Source organism: Hemitrygon akajei, unplaced genomic scaffold (genome assembly GCF_048418815.1).
Source record: "Hemitrygon akajei unplaced genomic scaffold, sHemAka1.3 Scf000082, whole genome shotgun sequence".
Taxonomy (NCBI): domain Eukaryota; kingdom Metazoa; phylum Chordata; class Chondrichthyes; order Myliobatiformes; family Dasyatidae; genus Hemitrygon; species Hemitrygon akajei.
In genome coordinates, this window is record NW_027331968.1 from 1887427 (window position 1) to 1906649 (window position 19223).

Consider the following 19223-nt stretch of genomic DNA (forward strand, 5'->3'; position numbering starts at 1 on the left):
AGTGAATCAAAACTATAACTCTGAGAACTCTGTGACCTGGGGCTGGAGGGAAAGGGATCGGGGAAGATATGGAAGGAAAATCTAAATACGTATGGAAATGATATAGGGAAATAATGAAATAATGTGGGAAATGCGGCGGTGGGTAGGGCAGTATGTGAAGGGCGAGGAACAGTCACAGGTCACATGGGACACCCTCCAGCGAAACGTGATCATGTTTTACCGCAGATCGGCAGCATTTGCGGGTTTGTTTCCGTGGCCCCGCCCACCACCTGTGACGCAAAAGAAGCACATTGCGCATGCTCACAGGCCCGATCCAGGCAGTGATGTTTTTTTCGTTCTTTGTGTAAGTGGGTCAGCGGTGGATCCGGGTTCGGAATCGGGAGGGGGTCCTCGCCCCCTTGGACGGGGAGTCGGAGACGGATTATTCTCTGCGGGGCAACACCAACAATTTCCCTTCGGTGAGTATTGAAGCCAGTTCCGAGCGGGGAGGTCTGACGTTGAGTGGTGAGTTAACTTTCCCGAACTCAAATAAGAGAAAATCTGCAGATGCTGGAAATGCGAGCAACGCGCACAAAATGCTGGAGGAACTCAGCAGTCCGGGCAGCATCTAGGGGAAGAATACAGTCGACATTACCGGCCGAAACCCTTCGGCAGGACTGGAGAATAAAAGGTGGGGGTGGGGAGGGGAGAGAGAAACACAAGGTGATCGGTGAAACCTGAAGGGGGAGCGGATGAACTTTCCCGAACTGGCGGCCTCGCCTCGCTTCCTTCACAGAATCTGCCGGGGTCGGTCCGGGTTGTGAGACCTTCACACCGAACCGTCTGAGATGAGCCGCCGCTCAGCCCCTGTTGTTCTGGTCCTATTAGAAGGATGAAGTAAAACATGTTTTTATCTTGTTACTGACAGAGAATTGTATAATTTGTGTTCCGTGTGTTATCTGAATGTACTTGCCTGTGATGCTGCTACAAGTCAGTGTTTCTCTGTCCCTGTACCTTCCTGTACTTGTGCACTTGGTAATAAATTCAACAGGACCTGAGAAATCTCAGTGAGATTTGATTAGTGATGATCATCTTGGCAGCTCGGTAGATCGATTGTATGAGACAGTACACTGTTAAATGCAAAACCCTGAACAGTGTTGATAATCAGAGGGATCTTAGACTCCAAGTTTATCGCTCCCTGAAAGAGACTGCTCAGATTGATCGGGTGGTTAAGAAGGCAAATGGCATGGTTGTCTTTATCAGTTGAAGCATTGAGTTCAAAAGTCGGGAAGTTGTGTTGCAGCTTTATAAAACTCGTTAAACCACATCTGGAGTGTTTCATACAGTTCTGGTCGCCCCCATTCTCGGAAGGATGTCGGGGCTTTGGAGTGGGCGCAGAAAAGGTTTACCAGGATATTGCCTGGATTAGAGGGCCTGAGCTTTAACGGAAGGTTGGACAAAATTGTGTTGTTTTCTCCGGAGCCGTGCCAGCTGGGGTGAGACTGGATAGACGTTTATAAGATTACCAGAGGATTAGAAGCCATGTCTCAGAAAGGCAGCGTCCATTATCAAGGACCTCCAGCACCCAGGGCATGTGGTTTTCTCAATGTTACCAGCAGGTAAGGAGGTACAGAAGTCTGAAGGCTCACACTCAGTGATTCAGGAACAGTTTCTTCCCCTCTGCCATCCGATTGTTAAGTGGATATTGAACCCTTGAACATTACCTCACATTTAAAATATGTAGTATTTCTGTTTGTTGCACGATTTTTAATTTAGTCACAGAAACATAGAAAACCTACAGCACAATACAAGCCCTTCGGCCCACAAAGTTGTGCCGACATGTCCCTACCTTAGGAATTACTATGGTTACCCATAGCCCTCTATTTTTCTAAGCTAGTATTTCTTTATTTTTCTCCAGTATCTCCAGGTACCTATCCAAAAGACCATATTCTACACACCTCCACCACCATGCTGGTAGCCAATTCCACACACTCACCAACCACTCCCTGAGTAAAAAAACTTTTCCGTAACATTTCCTCTGCAACTACTCCCCAGCACCTTAAACCTGTGCTGTCTTTTCATAACCATTTCAGACCTGGGAAAAAGTCTCTGACTATCCACATGATCAGTGACTCTCATCATCTTATACACCTCTATCAGGTCACCTTTCATCCTCCGTTGCTCCAAGTAGAAAAGGCCGAGTTCACTCAAACTTTTCTAATAAGGCATGCTCCCCAATCCAGGCAACATCTGTGTAAATATCCTCTGCACCATTTCTATGGTTCCCACATGCTTCGTGTAGTGAGGCAACCAGAATTGAGCGTCAGATATAGCTGCAACATTACCTCTCGGCTCCTAAATTCAATCCCACGATTGATGAAGGTCAATGCATCATATGGCTTCTTAACCACAGAGTCAACCTGCGTAGCAACTTTGAGTGTCCTATGGACTGGGACCCCAGGATCCCTCTGATCCTCCACACTGCCAAGAGTCTTACTATTAATGTTATATTCTGCCATCATGTTTGACCTAACAAAATGAACCACTTCACACTTATCTTGGTTGAACTCCATCTGCCACTTTTCAGCCCATTTTTGCATCCTATCAATGTCCCACTGTAAGCTCTGACAGCCCTCCACACTATCCACAACTCCCCCAACCTTTGTGTCATCAGCAAACTTGCTAACCCATCCCTCCACTTCCTCATCCAGGTCATTTATCAAAATCACAAAGAGTAATGGTCCCAGATACACTGTAAATGATTTAGTTGTTTATTTTTATTATTTTGTTTTTTTTTTCCTTCTATAATATGTATTGCATTGAACTGCTGCTGCATGGTTTTCAAATTTCATGACACACACCGGTGATAATAAACCTGATTCTGATTCTGAGTGGACAGACAATCTATTTTTCCTGGGGGTTGAAATGTCCAATATATTTATGGTCAGAGGAGATGAAAGCAGCAAGTTTGTTTCTTTACACAGAACAGTGGGTAGCTGGAAAACTCTGCCTGGGGTGGGAGACCCGACTGGTCACGTGATCCCGTTTGCCCCTCCCATTTAACAGCAGATGGGCAGCACCTGTGCATCTGTTTCCGAGGCCCTGCCCTCTGGATGATGTGACACTCACTTCGCGCATGTTCACTGTCTCCGGCCGGGTGGTGTTTTCTTTACCGCTCAGTGCTGAAGTGCATCATCTGTAGGATCGAGGGAAGGGTCCTCACCTCCTGGGTGGGGGAGCCAGGGGTCGGGATCACTGTCTGTGGGCCGAAGATATTGCGTTCCCATCGGTGAGTATTGAGACCGATCCCAAGCAGGGAGGTCCGATGTGGGCCGTGAGCCCCAAACTGAGGACCAATTACTCATTTATTTTCCGATTATCCGGGCTGGTCAAAAATGTGTAGACTTCACTTAATCTGCATTGAACGATCCAAACCTGGAGCCCAGGCAGTCTATTTCCGCAGAGTTGAAATGGGAGACCCACCAACAGGTCACGTGAGGCTGTTTACTGCAGATCTGCCCTGCCCTTCGCTTTGTGATGCAAGATGACGTGGTGTGTGCTCAGAGTCCCCGGATGGGTCAGGATGCTTACTCTATGTTGTGTTGGGGGATGTGACATTGGTCACTGAGTCCCGTTAACTTCCCCCAGCTTGCCTCGTTTCCTGAGGCTGCTCACATTTGTCCTTGAGCTTTCTGGCTGTTGTGTCTTCTCCCGGACTGGGGTGGGTGAGAAAGGAGAACGTCCCAGGTTTTGGGGATCTTTGATTTCACTGCCTGCTTTACCGAGGGACTGGGAAGTCTAGGGGGGAGAGTGGTTTCTGTGATGTGCATGTGGCCGAGTGGTTAAGCGATCTGAAGGTCATGAGTTTGAGCCTCAGGCCAGGCAGTGCGTTGTATCCTTGAGCATGGCACTTAACCACACATTGCTCCTGCACGTTTATAGCCCAGATGGATCAAATCACCTAATCCTGTTCCTGTGTCTTATGTATTACCATGACAGAATGATGGCTCCTTCTTATCCCATATTGTTTTGTGATGTGTGAGGGACAATAAAAGATTGTCCACTGAGATGATTATATTTGGCTTCAACGTTTAAATTTCAGTGAGTTTTGTTCTTAGTAACATTAAGCAGAAATGTTTGGTTCTCCTTTTCATTGTTAATGTGCTTCATTATCTCTCTGGTTAATGTTAGACCTGCGGTGAGAGGTTTATTGGAAGAAAAACCCCAACTGGATGCAAACCACAGCTGAAGATGTGGGAATAGCAACAAGTGAACCAGCCCGAGGACTGAGAGCATCAACTGGAGAGAACAACTCTGAATCAGCTGACTTGGAGTTCCCAATGAGTCAGTGAGGAGGAAGTTTGGTGAGCCTCATTTACTCAAACAGTGGTCCTTTATACCTGTACAATAGAAGGTGGGAAATAGTTGGTGAGACTGAATGTGCCCAGAAGAACCATTTATGCCTCTGTCAGACACAGTTGCAATCACACCAGGTCTGGTAATGTGCTTCCAGCAGCCCAGCCCTTTAAAATCACTTGCATTTTGTGGAAGTCAAATCTGGATAAAGTGGTGGAAATCGGGCAGAATCTCAAGTTGCTGGAGATCTGCACTAAAAACTGAAAATGAAGTCATCCTGACAAAATGTTATTAACCTGAATTGTAAAGATTGTTCCTCTCCCCACAGCTGTTCCTTACATGCTGAGAAGTTTGGTAATTCCAATTTCTTTTTATTACATTCATTCTGGATTGGTTTATGTTTCCTGAAATGTACCGGTTTTAATGTGGTAGTGGAAATGGCTCACTCTGTGATAGTTGAACAATAAAGTAACCACAACATTTCCCTGCAAATTACCTTGGTGCCAATTAGTTTGTTATTCCTAGAAATGTGTTCAGTACAGTTGTTGTGAACAAGGTTTACAGAATAATCTCAGGAATGTTCGGCGTTATGTATGAGGAGCATTTGATTGTTTTGGACCTGTGCTCAATGGAGTTCAGAGGGACGGTGGGGGTGGTGGAGGGATGTTTGGCAAAGTAAACCTACCAAATGCTGAAAAGCCTGGATACAGTGGACATGGAGAGCATATTTTCATTAGACTGTGATCTGACAGCACAGTCTCAGAATAAAGAAGCTTCCCTTTAAAACTGAGTGGAGAAAAAAATTTGGCCAGAAGATGTCTGATCTGTGGAATTTGTTGCCGCAGAGGTTGGTTGAACCTGCCATTCGGGTATATTTATGACAGAGATTAATATATTCATGATTGCTGAGTAGCTCAGGGTTACAGGAGGAAGGCAGGAATATGGTGTTGGAATGAAAATCAGCTGTGGTTAAATGGTGGGGCAGACCAGATGGATCGAATCACCTAATTCTGTTCCTGACTGAATAATGGCTCCTCCTTATCCCATATTGTTTTGTGATGTGTGAGTAACAATAGAAAAATGTTTACTGAGATCATTATATCAGCCTTCAACGTTTTGTTCTTAGTAACATTAACCTGAAATGTTTGGTTCTCCTTTTTATTGTTATTGTGCTTCATTGTCTCTCTGGTTAAAGTTAGACCTGCGGTGAGAGGTTTATTGGAAGAAAAACCCCAACTAGAAGCAAACCACGGCTGAAGATGAGGGAACAGCACCAAGTGAACCAGCCTGAGGACTGAGAGCTTTAACTGGAGAGAACAGCTCTGCCTCAAGAGACTCTGAGATTCCATTGATTCAGTCAGGAGAAAGTTTGGTGAGTCTCATTTACTCAAAAACTGATCCTTTAGACATTACATACCTGTATAAGGGAAGGTGGGATATAGTTGGAGTGAGACTGAATGTGCCCAGAACAACCAGTTATGCCTCTGTCAGACCCAGTTGCAATCACTCCAGGTCTGGTAATGAGCTTCCAGCAACCCAGTCCTTTAAAACCACTCCCACTCTGTGGAAGTCGAATCTGGATAAAGTCACTCAGAGACTGTACGGTACAAACTCTTTATTCCAAGCACCCGGGGCTTACTTAGTTAGTCGCTCAAACAGGAACAGTCTGTGACTGTTCCCACCCAATCCACTAACTGAATAACAATTCCCCTTACACCACAGATATATCCGTCCAGATACCCCCACACAAGACAGGCTGGAGCCAAAGACATTTACTACATGACAGGCTGGAGCCCCTAAAGACAAACTACAAAATAATCATAATGGTTTACACACACAGAACAGACTGAAGCTATCCTATCTCTACATGTGAATGCGCAAGGAGATAAGCATCTTGAAACCCTAGCTAGCTACCCGCAAGAAGAAACATGACTCAGCACATCGGTTGATCATCAGCAATTTCTTTCAGAAAAACAGGCTGCTATTGTTTAACGAAGTGTTAGCCATTTTACAGACTTTATCCTTCCCTCCGTTTGATCATTACATTATCAACAATGCAGTAACTTTTTACAGAGAAAGCAACTGACGACAGCATTGACTTATCAGTTGGTAAAGACAGTGTATAACAGTAATTGTAACAGAGATGTGTACAACTATTAGGACATAATGCAGTATCATGCCCCACATATTACCAAACAGGCCTTCAAAGATCACCATTTCGACCCTTCGGTGAACCCGTGTAAATCCTGCCCTACTTTCTTGATGCTGTCAATCTCCTTTGCAGTGTGCTTGGAGAGGGGTGTAATGTTAGTAGATTCATCAGGGATATAGGTGCAGCATTCTGTGTCAATAACAGCACAGGTTCCCTCTTTCTCAGCTGGGATAAACTCTAAAGCTGTACGATTCTGTATGACTGATTGCCAGATTGCGATCATTTCAGTGGATATTTCTGTTACTTGGGCCTGTGTTTCTGTCAGGGCCCCTGCAGTATTGTGGCCAGCTCCTCAAGTGCTGTATCCAAATTGATAATCTCTCATGAATTCCCGGCTACTCCATAGCAGAGAAAAGTAATCATCCAAAATCAATCAGTCTCAGTTGTTTCTCTCAGCTGCTGGGCACCTGCAAGTATGGCCAGGATGCATGTTTCCCAGTATTGGAAGTTCCGTTTGGTTGGGGACTGAGACACCATTCCTCAAAACACTGACAGCCACAGTCATCTATGACTGGACAGCAGGTCCTCATCTCACTTCCCCGGATGTTATTTGAGAAAGCCCAGGCTGAGAGTTCCTCACTCTGGTTGAGCGGGATTACTGACTTTGGAACCATAGTTTTACCATGCTGTGGAATTTCAGCACAAACCCAGCAGGCCCTGAGTTCTACCTGTTTGGCATAGGTATAACAGAAAGACGGAAATGTGTTAACATGGGGGCCCCCGGATGCTGGGGTGAGCCCTCTCAAAGACATAAACATGAACACCACTAACAACCAATACATTTTCCGTTAGTCCGAGAGAGACCTTCTACTCAGTTCCTTCAGTAACATGTTTGGCACCTAATGGTGTATCCACCGAGATTGCCCCTTCAGTTTCACACCCATGTGAGTGGTCGGCAACACCTAATATGGTCCTCTCCACCGAGGTCCAAGATTCCCTCAATCCCAGTTGTTTGTCAGGAAAAAAATATCCCAGGTTCCATGGTGGGATAGTCACCCCTCTCTGCAGAGTAGTTCTCTTCCTTGTAAGCCTGTTGCACCTGTGAATGTATGCTTGGAAAATTTTGGTTAGTTGGCATATATATGTCCCCATGTCTTCCCCTCGGGTATGAATATCCAATTTTGCTGGTAGACTTTCTGGGAGCAATGTTACACAAGGTCTTAGTCCCCAGGGTGTCTTAATGGGCCATCCATAAATGATTTCAGCTGGTGACAACCCTGTTTTCCCCTGTGGGGTAACCCTCATGTGGAACTGGGTGACGGTAGGACCTTCAACCGAGTCCAGTCTCCACTGTTAGTTTGGCCAATTTACTCTTCAGAGTGCCATTGGCTCTCTCCACTGTGCCAGCGGCCCGTGGGTGGTGTACACAGTGGAATTGTTGCTTGATAGCTAGTCCATTACGTACGCCTTTGTTTACTTTCATCACGAAGTGTGGGTCACTGTCAGAGCTCAGCATCTCTGCCAGGCTGTACCTGGGAATTATTTCCCATAATAATACCTTCACAACAGTCACAGCAGTATTAATGGTAGTTGGAACAGCTTCAACCCATCTACTAAACACATCTATAATATCTTCTGGGCGGAGACAGCTGCTTCAAAAGATGCCTGCTCAATTACTTCACTGTCCATCACTCTCGCATTGTTTCCCTGCTGGATCCACAAAGGAGCTTCCATCCTCAGAAAACGTTGCCTCGGGATTGAGGGGATATTGCTAAATGGATGGGAGAGTCTGTCCTTCTTTCGTGGTGATCCAGACAGGGGGACAGTTGGTGCGACAGACTTCTCGGCCTGAAATTACACAGAGATGGGGTACAGCATCTTGGGATTGGACACTATTAAAAGGTTGTCTTACCAGATATTCCGTCTTCACCTCAGACTCCTTCCCGTATTGGACTAGACCCGCGGCCAAGTCTTGCCAGTCTCCCTCGGTGCTGGAGGCTTGTTTCGTTAGGGTGTAGGCCAGGAACCCTGGGCTCTTTGGCTTGAACCCAGTGCAAACCCTAACAGTGGTATGGGGAACCACCAGTTCTGTCTGTCGCCAAAGGAAATCTGGAAATTCGGCCAGTAATGCAATACCGTCTCTTCCTTTAACCTCTCTAATCACTGTGACTGGGAACTTCTGTCCATCGAGGGGTGCATAATATTGGCTTTCCTCAGTGGCACACCCCGTAGGGTCAAAGCACAGAGTCACATGAGGGTCGGCTGCTGGCAGAAGGAGTGGAGTCCAAATTAAGTGCCCTCCACTTGGGGGTCGGAAACTGGAGAAGCTGTCGGTTGTTCACCTGTCAAGGGTGACAGTATTGTCTGTGCAAAGAATCTCGACTTCCAACAGACAGAGCAAGTCTCTCCCTGCTAGATTACACCCCCGTCTGGTGGTGACTGTAAATGAAACCTCACACTGGCTCCCCTGGAATTCCACCTGCAGTGGCTGGGTAAGTGAATATGTACGTTCCGTGCCTTCAAACCCTGACAGAGTGATTATAACGTCTGATAGCTGGAATCCCTTTTCCGATACTATTTCCTGATCGAGAGTGGTTGTGGTTACCCTCATATCAATCATAAACGGAACTGGATTTCCAGCAACTTGCAATATTACATTGGGCTCTTCCTGAGGGTTGGCACTCATGGTTGGAAGCATCTTCTTGTCAATTTCTAAACGGGTTGTTGTCCCCACCTGTCCCTTGGTAGGTTTTTGCTCCCATTTCTGTTCCTCAGATATAGCCCGTTCGCATCCTTCTTACCACTGAACATGTTCACTTTAAATATTAGTTCCCTTTGGGGTTGATCGAGATTCGAAAGTTGGGTCCTAATGATATGTCAAAGCTTGTCGCATTCGATTTCAGTCATTGTCAGGCCAATCCATATTATTTGTTTTAATCATGTTGGCTAACTTAGTTGGTAAGCATTGGAGCAGTAGGGCATTGAACTGGGGGGAGAGATTCCCATCATTAAAGTCTTGGTCTCCTGCGAAGGTGCCGTAGCAGGCCACAAATCGCTCTCAATAGTCTGGTCCCGATTCCCCAGGCTTAGGTTTGCATTCAGGTACTGCTGTTCAGGAGGATTTAAACTAATGTGGCAGGGGGATAGGAACAAGTGCAGAGAGACAGAGGGGTGCAAAATGAGAGTAGCAAAATTCCATATCCACCGTCAACCCTTTAAGTATCATTTGCCAGTCTATCTTAGCTAATTCATATCTCATACCTTCAAAGCTACCCTTCTTTAAGTTCAGAACCTTTGTTTCTGAATTAACTATGTCACTCTCCATCTTAATGAAGAATTCCACCATATTATGGTCACTCTTGCCCAAGGGGCCTCGCACAACAAGATTGCTAACTAACCCTTCCTCTTTGCTCAATACCTAATGTGGAATTGCCTGCTCTCTAGTTGGTTCCTCAACATTCATATGCAATGGCAAGCATTTAAAGATTGCAAGGATGAAATACAACAAGTGTTCATCCAGTTTGGCAAAAGAATAAACCAGGGAAGGTAGTGCACCCGTGGCTGACAGGGGAAACTAGGGATAGTATCAAGTCCAAAGAAGTAACATACAAATTAGCCAGAAAAAGTGGCACACCTGAGGACTGGGAGAAATTCAGAGTCCAGCAGAGGAGGACAATGGGATTAATTAGGAAAGGGAAAAAAGATTATGAGAGAAAGCTGGCAGGGAACATTAAAACTGACTGTAAAAGCTTTTATAGATAAGTGAAAAGAAAAAGATTGGTTAAGATAAATGTAGGTCCCTTACAGTTAGAATCAGGTGAATTGGTCATAGGGAACAAGGACATGGCAGACCAATTCAATAACTACTTTAGTTCTGTCTTCACTAAGGAGGACATAAATAATCTTCCGGAAATAGTAGAGGACCGAGGGTCTGGTGAGATGAAGGAACTGAGGGAAATACATGTTAGTAGAGAAGTGGTGTTAGGTAAATTGAAGGGATTAAAGGCAGATAAATTCCCAGGGCAAGATGGTCTGCATCCCAGAGTGCTTAAGAAATTAGCCCAAGAAATAGTGGATGCATTAGTGATAATTTTTCAAAACTCCTTAGATTCTGGATTAGTTTCTGAGGATTGGAGGGTGGCTAATGTTACCTTACTTTTTTTAAAAATGTGGGAGAGAGAAACCGGGAAATTATAGACCGGTTAGCCTGACATCGGTGGTGGGGAAAATGCTAGAGTTGGTTGTGAAAATGTGATAACAGCACATTTGGAAAGAGGTGAAATAATTGGACAACGTCAGCATGGATTTGTGAAAGGAAAATCATGTCTGGAGAATCTTATAGAATTTTTTGAGGATGTAACTAGTAGGATGGATAGGGGAGAACAAGTGGATGTCGTATATTTGGATTTTCAAAAGTCTTTTGACAAGGTCCCACACAGGAGATTAGTGTGCAAATTTAAAGCACACAGTATTGGTGGTATGTTATTGATGTGGATAGAGAATTGGTTGGTAAACAGGAAGCAAAGAGTGGGAATAAATGGGACCTTTTCAGATTGGCAGGCAGTCAGCAGTGGGGTACTGCAAGGCTCAGTGCTGGGACCCCAGTTGTTTACAATATATATTAATGATTTAGACGAGGGAATTAAATGCAGCATCTCCAAGTTTGCGGATGACACGAAGCTTGGCGGCAGTGTTAGCTTTGAGGATGCTAAGAGGATGCAGGGTGACTTGGATAGGTTAGGTGAGTAGGCAAATTCATGGCAGATGCAATTTAATGTGGATAAATGTGAGGTTATTCACTTTGGTTGCAAGAACAGGAAAACAGATTATTATCTGAATGGCCAATTAGGAAAAGGGGAGGTGCAATGAGACCTGGGTGTCATTGTACACCAGTCATTGAAAGTGGGCATGCAGGTACAGCAGGCGGTGAAAAAGGCAAATGGTATGTTGGCATTCATAGCAAAAGGATTTGAGTACAGGAGCAGGGAGGTTCTACTGCTGTTGTACAAGGCCTTGGTGAGACCACAGCCGGATGCAGTTTTGGTCCCCTAATCTAAGGAAAGACATTCTTGCCATAGAGGGAGTACAAAGAAGGTTCAACAGATTGATTCCTGGAATGGCAGGATTTTCATATGAAGAAAGACTGGATCGACTAGGCTTATACTCACTGGAATTTAGAAGATTGAGGGGGGATCTTATTGAAACGTATAAAATTCCAAAGGGATTGGACAGGCTAGATGCAGGAAGATTGTTTCCAATGTTGGGGGAGTCCAGAATGAGGGGTCACAGTTTATGGATAAAGGGGAAGCCTTTTAGGACCAAGATGAGGAAAAACTTCTTCACACACAGAGTGGTGAATCTGTGGAATTCTCTGCCACAGGAAACAGTTGAAGCCGGTTCATTGGCTATATTTAAGAGGGAGTTAGATATGGCCCTTGTGGCTAACGGGATCAGGGGTATGTAGAGAAAGCAGGTTCAAGGTTCTGAGTTGGATGATCAGGCATGATCATACTGAATGGCGGTGCAGGCTTGAAGGGCCTAATGGCCTACTCCTGCGCCTATTTTCTATGTTTCTATGTGTGGAAAATTAAAATCTCCCACAATCACAACCTTGTGCTTACTACAAATATCTGCTATCTCCTGACAAATTTCCTTCTCCAATTCTCGCTCCCAATTAGGTGGTTTATAATACACCCCTATAAGTGTTACTATACCTTCCCCATTCCTCAATTCCACCAAAATAGGCTCCCTAAATGAGCCCTGTAATCTATCCTGTCAAAGCACCGCTGTAGTATTTTCTCGGACAAGCATTGCGATACCTCCCCCTCTTGCCCTTCTGATTCTGTCACACCAGAAGCAACAAAATATTGGAATATTTAGTTGCCAATCACACCCCTCCTGCAACCATGTTTCACTAATAGATACAACATCATATTTCCAGTTATCAATCCATACTCTAAGCTCATCCACCTTTCTTAAAATGCTCCTAGCATTAAAATAGATGCATTCAAGAAACTTTCCACCTCTTCCTCTCTGTTTATCCCTAACGGTGCAAATAACTTTATTATCTCTTTTTTTCCCTTCTCCCCTACACCTTCAGTCTGAGCGCTCCTATATCAGGGAGGAAGTTCAAATCATCTGTGTGTTAAAAGTTTAGCCATCATGTTGACTGAAGGCAGCTGCAGGTTCATGAGCGACTGTTACTGTCAGATTCTGCAGTTCTTCTGGCGGCTCAACGCACCCAGGACTGAACCCTGGTCACTGAGCTTTGGAGGAGTCTGTTCAATTGATGTTAGCCTTAAACTAGACTGGCATTTAATATTGTGGATCTGTGAAAGATAAATCAGTTCAGTATCAAATCCCGTGTCTCAGGTACTTACTGTCTCTACCACACTCACAATGTACACTAGAAAGGCCACTCAGCCCATCTGATTCCTGCCCATGTTTCTGTTCCATATCAGTATATCAAAATCTATCCCTGCCGTTCCTCTCTCACCCTCCCTGAGATGACAGGTTGCAACTAGTCACCACTCCGTGGGATAGGAGATTTCCCGTGAATTTCATGGAAACATATAAATGCACAACACATTACTGATGCTTTGTCTCACATTGCTGTGCCGACCATGTATCTTACTCTAGAAGCTGCTTAGAATTACCCTGCCGCATAGCCACCTATTTTCCTAAGCTCCATGTACCTATCTGAGAGTCTCTTAAATGACCCTATTGTATCTGCCTCTACCACCGTCGCTGGCAGTGCATTCCACACACACTCCACTCTTTGCTTAAAAAACTTAGCTCTGACATCTCCTCTGTACCTACTTCCAAGCAGCTTAAACCTATTCCCCCTCATGTTAGCTGTTTCAGCCCTAGGGAAAAAGCCTCTGGCTATCTACACGACCAATGCCTCTCATCATCTTATACACCTGCATGATTTTTTCCAGGGTGAATAAGACAATGAGCTCACTGTGGTTTTGACGTTCTCTCTCTCTGTCTCTGACGTCACAGTCCCGCCTCACTCAGGCACTTAAAGTGACACTCACAGTAAGCGAACCTGCTGTCTCGTAACACAATGCACCTTTAAAGTCTGACAGCAGACTAGCGAGTGAAACTTCGATGGTGCAAAGTCAGAAACCAAAGAGTTGCCAGCCTGAGTCAGGGCTTTGGGGCTCCAGAGAGAGATGGGGTCTAGAGTTTACCAGGAGGAGGAGGAATCAGACCAGCAGGATGTGGCTACAAAAGAAAGAAAAGAAACATTTGGAAACTGGTTGACCGAAATAATGGTGGTTAATTTCAGGCAGCAAATGTGGAGAGGAATAAAAAGACAATGTTTAGGCCGAGCCCCTTCAGCATGCTTAGCCTGTGTACTCCGCTGCTTAGTTGCTCTCTGAATTGCAGAGTTCCTCCAGCGTTTTGTGTGTGTGCATCTCTGTATTCCCAGCAACTGCAGAATCTCCTGTGTTTTATATCTGCATTTTACTTTGGCATTAGATACACGTTGATATTGAGTATATTGTTTATGGGAGCCGCTTTCTACGTTAAAACAGCTGCAGATTTTTTCTATACACACTATAAAAAAAATGAGGTATGGACATTGAACCGGTGCTTGCAGAAATGGTTAATGGCACCGTGATTACCCAGAGGGCCATGCGTTAAGAATTTTGCCGGCGCTGAAGCGCCGATGAAATACACCAACGTCAGGCTGAGGACGTCCCCGAGTATCACGCATGCGCGCAGTACACAGAAGGCCTTGAAAATGTCGGGTGCAGGTAAGACCGATTCTCCATGTTTTTATCTAAAACACCGACTTTGGGACAATTCCTGTGAAATCCGGACACCATGGCCAACAATCCCGGGACAGTCCTGCTCTTGTCCATGTCTCTCATCCCCACGATCCATACACGGGCCCAAGGGAGCTTCCGGCTTCTGAGTGAATGGGAACCGACGGATCTCTCAGACAGAGCTGAGCTCCGGCTATAATAAAGGCAAGGATTAGGAACTCAGAGAACAAAATCTTTTACATCACCAGTTGAGAAAATCACCTTTGTTCTATCTCCAATCACTAACAACAGAAAATCTGCAGATGCTGGAAATCCAAGCAACACTCACAGAATGCTGGAGGAATTCAGCATTAGTACTCTTTTCCATAGATGCTGCCTGGCCTGCTGAGTTCCTCCAGCATTTTGTGCCTGTTGCTTGTTCTACCTCCTCTTGTTCTGGACTTTTCTACCCATGAGAACATGTTTTGTCCCATTTTCTCTGGGTACTTAATGATATCAAACACCTTTGCCAGGGGAAGCAAGCAGCTTTCACATCCCAAATGTGCCAGGCTCTAATGAGACAGACTACTGCCCTTCCCTTCATATTCATTGGCATTGCCATCACTGAGTTCACCACTGTCAGTCATTGAGGGAGGCTTCAGGGGAATACAGAAACTGGTGATACTTGTGTGTATTCTGGTGTTGCAAAAGTTGCTGGAGAATTTGCAAGTGGGAAGAAGTGGAGTGATATTTGGAAATCTGACTTTTTAAAGCGTAACTTAGCAAGCAAACCACATATGGACAATATGTAAAAACTTTGGTGAGAAAATCCTTCATTACCCATTACAGGCCAGCTTCATAGGTTGTGTGAGAAAGGCAGATGAACTGGATCGAACCCAGAGGAGATCAATGTTCCTATCGACAGTGATTTGCCAGCTGTTAAAATGAATACCTCTCTATAAAAATTCACTGTGCACAACTTGTCACTGGGTAAAAAAAATACACAGTGCAAGATTTATGTACACACTAGTTATTACAAGTTAGAGGGGGTATTGGAGGGAAGATGGGGAGACCTGTAGTGTCCCTGATGCCCTCACATACAAGATGTGCATCCAGCTGCAGCTTGTAACCCTGCACTGTAAGGAGTTGGAACTTGAAACGCATATGGGAATTGATGGTCATTCCAGATACCAGCACTCTGCCCAGTCAGGAGATGATTTATCTTCCAACTTGGGTTTAACCTCACTGTAACAGTGTGATACCAAATCAAACCTTGGCAACTCAAGTGATCTCATTTGAAATGTTGTCCTACACCCATTGATAGATTTTGTAAATCTTTTACAGGTTAAAAACGAGAAGGAATTTGTCTCCAGGAATCTCAAACACGACACGCCAGTTTTGTTGTCTCTGTCTAGATATTTAAGAAGTGGAGCAAGGGATTCAATTGACCATCCTTCCTGCTCAGACTGTGGGGAGGGATTCACTTGGTCATTTGAACATCTAGCAAGCCCGTCATCTTACAGAGGAGAAAGGCCTTTCACCTGCTCAGACAGTGGGAATGGATTCACTCGGTTATAACAATTGAAGGTACGTCAGCAAGTTCACACTGCGCTAGGCCATTCACCTGTTCTGTGTGTGAGAAAGGATTCTGTCGGGCATCCCACCTGTGGACACACCAGTCAGATCACACTGGGCAGAGGCTGGTCATCTGCTGAATTTCGGGGAAGGGATTCTCTCGGTCATCTGACCTAATGGCACACCAGCGTGTTCACACCAGGGGGCGGCCATTCACCTGCACAGTCTGCGGGAAGGGATTCACTGCATCATCCAACCTACTGGTACATCAGCGAGTTCACACTGGGGAGAGGCCATTCACCTGCTCAGTCTGTGGGAAGAGATTCACTCAGTCATCCCACCTACAGAGTCATCAGCGAGTTCACACTGGGGAGAAGTCGTTCACCTGCTCAGACTGTGGGAAGAGTTTCACTCGGTCATCCCGACTACTGGCACACCAGTCAGTTCATACTGGGGAGAAGCCATTCACCTGCTCACTCTGTGGGAAGGGATTCACTCAGTCATCCCACCTACTGAGACATCAGCGAGTTCACACTGGGGAGAGGCCCTTCACCTGCTCAGTCTGTAGGAAGGGATTCACTGAGTCATCCACCCTACAGAGTCATCAGCGAGTTCACACTGGGGAGAGGCCATACACATGTTCAGTCTGTGGGAAGAGATTCACTCATTCATCCCACCTACAGAATCATCAGCGAGTTCACACTGGGGAGAGGCCATTCACCTGCTCAGTCTGTGGGAAGGGGTTCAGTCAGTCATCTGACCTGCAGAGACATCAGAGACTTCACACTGGGGAGAAGTTGTTCACCTGCTCAGAATGTGGGAAGGGATTCATACTGTCATCCTACCTACAGAGACATCAGCGATTTCACACTGGGGAGAAACCATTCACCTGCTTACTCTGTGGGAAGGGATTCACTGAGTCATCCACCCTACAGAGACATCAGAGAGTTCACACTGGGGAGAAGCCATTCACCTGCTCAGTCTGTGGGAAGAGATTCACTGATTCATCCCACCTACACAGTCATCAGCAAGTTCACACTGGGGAGAAGCCGTTCACCTGCTCAGACTGTGGGAAGAGTTTCACTCGGTCATCCCAACTACTGGCACACCAGTCAGCTCATACTGGGGTGAAGCCATACACCTGCTCAGTCTGTGGGAAGGGATTCACTCAGTCATCCACCCTACTGGTACATCAGCGAGTTCACACTGGGGAGAAGCCGTTCACCTGCTCAGACTGTGGGAAGGGATTCACTCATTCATCCAGCCTACAGAGTCATCAGCGAGTTCACACTGGGGAGAAGCCGTTCACCTGCTCAGACTGTGGGAAGAGTTTCACTCGGTCATCCCACCTACAGAGACATCAGCGAGTTCACACTGGAGAGAAGCCGTTCACCTGCTCAGTCTGTGGGAAGAGATTCACTCGGTCATCCCACCTACAGAGACATCAGCGAGTTCACACTGGGGAGAAGCCGTTAATCTGCTCACTCTGTGGGAGGGGATTCACTCAGTCATCCCACCTACAGAATCAGCGAGTTCACACTGGGAAGAAGCCGTTCACCTGCTCAGACTGCGGGTAGAGTTTCACTCGATCATCCCAACTACTGGCACACCAGTCAGTTCACACTGGGGAGAAGCCATACACCTGCTCAGTCTGTGGGAAGGGATTCTCTGAGTCAATAAACATTACTGAGTCATCAGCGAGTTCATACTGGGGAGAAGCCATTCACCTGCTCAGTCTGTGGGAAGGGATTCACTCAGTCATCCCACCTACAGAATCATCAGCGAGTTCACACTGGGGAAAAGCCGTTCACCTGCTTAGACTATGGGATAGGATTCACTCAGTCATCACAACTACTAGCACACCAGTCAGTTCACAGTGGGGACTGGCCGTTGTTATGAATCCCTGGGTTTCCTTTGCTGTGGACTGTCATTTTAAGAGAGAGAGACAGAGATTAAGAAGGTGAATCAGTCTGACTTGCAGCTTGTTTACATCGCTCGCAGCTTGTTTAGTTTTAACTGAGGACACAGACACTCAGAGTCAGTTGGAGACGAAGGAGGAAAAATGGAAGGATCGAAACCAGAGAACTAGTGACCAAGGGTCACTGTTTAGAAGTTTCCTATGCCCTCAATGGTGGGTTAATTATCGATTCATGTACATCGAATGTGTGGTTGTCACATTGTTTGATCCATAGGAGTGGATCTGATTTGGGATATCCTGTGGAGACCACTTATGTGTTAACCCTTGCCTGGCTGTGGTGTGGTAGTTCACTTGAAGACGATACCCCTTGTGACAAGTCACTTTTGGTGATAATCAGTATGTGGATTTGGAATGATGACGGATAAAATCTACAGCGACTGTTCTTTCATTTTACAACCATGGAACCTGAGGAATTCTACATATTTGCCTTCTCTCGCTATTTACCCTGGATTACAAATCTCTCTCTCTTATCGCCTATTCTGTAGTTGAACTGAACTTTCATACTTTACCATCTTATCTTGTTTAAGTTGCATATTACAAGTAGATTCTAATAAAGACAGATTTAACATCAAAATCAGACTCCAGGTGTAGTCTATTGCTGCTGGCTTGTTTCTAAAGCATTCTGGTTCATAACAAATTTGGGACCTGCGTCTGGGATATGAACAAATTTGGGGGCTATTGATCGATGAATTATCGATTTGATTGGGGAAATCCCTTTTGATTTATTTGTGTGTGGAAATCAGCAGCAGTGGACATTTATAAATTTCTGGAAGCAACAACCCCTAAGGCATTAGGAAAAGCCAAAAAGAATGAATTGCTGACTGTTGCTACTGGGCTGAATCTTAAGCAGGTAAGGGGGTGTGAAGGACCAGGGCAAGCATAAAACTGGGAGAGGAGGTAAAGGTAAAACAATAGGGGTTATATTATAAAATATAGGCATCCACCCCCTTTTTCAGAGACTGGGATCCCTGGTTCAACCGGTAATGATGTGCATTTCAATGTGTTCACCTCTCAGTCCTCGATTCTCTAAAATGAAAGGGTTATCACATTTGATCTTCCTTCATATGATGACCCAACCATTTCAGGGATCAGTCTGTTGAAACTTCATTGCACTCTCTATAACAAATACTCGCTAACCACTTTGTTAATCCTCTGTGCAAAAAATGTCCATCTTCCGCAGCCCCGTTTTGCCCCAACCACTCACCTCCTACCCCTGTCATTGGCCCCACTTGCAGGTCAACCGTCTGCTGGTGTTTCCCCCCCAATGTGAATCCCTCTGCTCACCACCACCGTGGGCTCAGATTTTTCCACAGATTTCCACCGGGACAAACATCCTGTCCGCCCCCTCTCACATCATCTTCACCCTTTCAATAAAATCCCTCCTCTCCCTCCCCAGGGAACTGGCATCAAACCGACGGGCCGAGCA

The 19223-nt window shown here is 45.6% G+C and overlaps 1 long non-coding RNA gene and 1 pseudogene across 1 annotated transcript in view; one reads left to right on the forward strand and one right to left on the reverse strand.

Moving 5' to 3' along the window:
* Nucleotides 1–360: 360 nt before the first annotated feature.
* Nucleotides 361–18371, forward strand: LOC140722637 (uncharacterized; annotated as a pseudogene).
* The window catches only part of LOC140722655 (uncharacterized), a 54389-nt gene continuing 48954 nt past the window's right edge, over nt 13789–19223 (reverse strand). Inside the window, exon 3 of the long non-coding RNA XR_012097707.1 lies at nt 13789–14458. This is a non-coding gene — a long non-coding RNA (uncharacterized lncRNA). The remainder of the gene's footprint in view (nt 14459–19223) is intronic.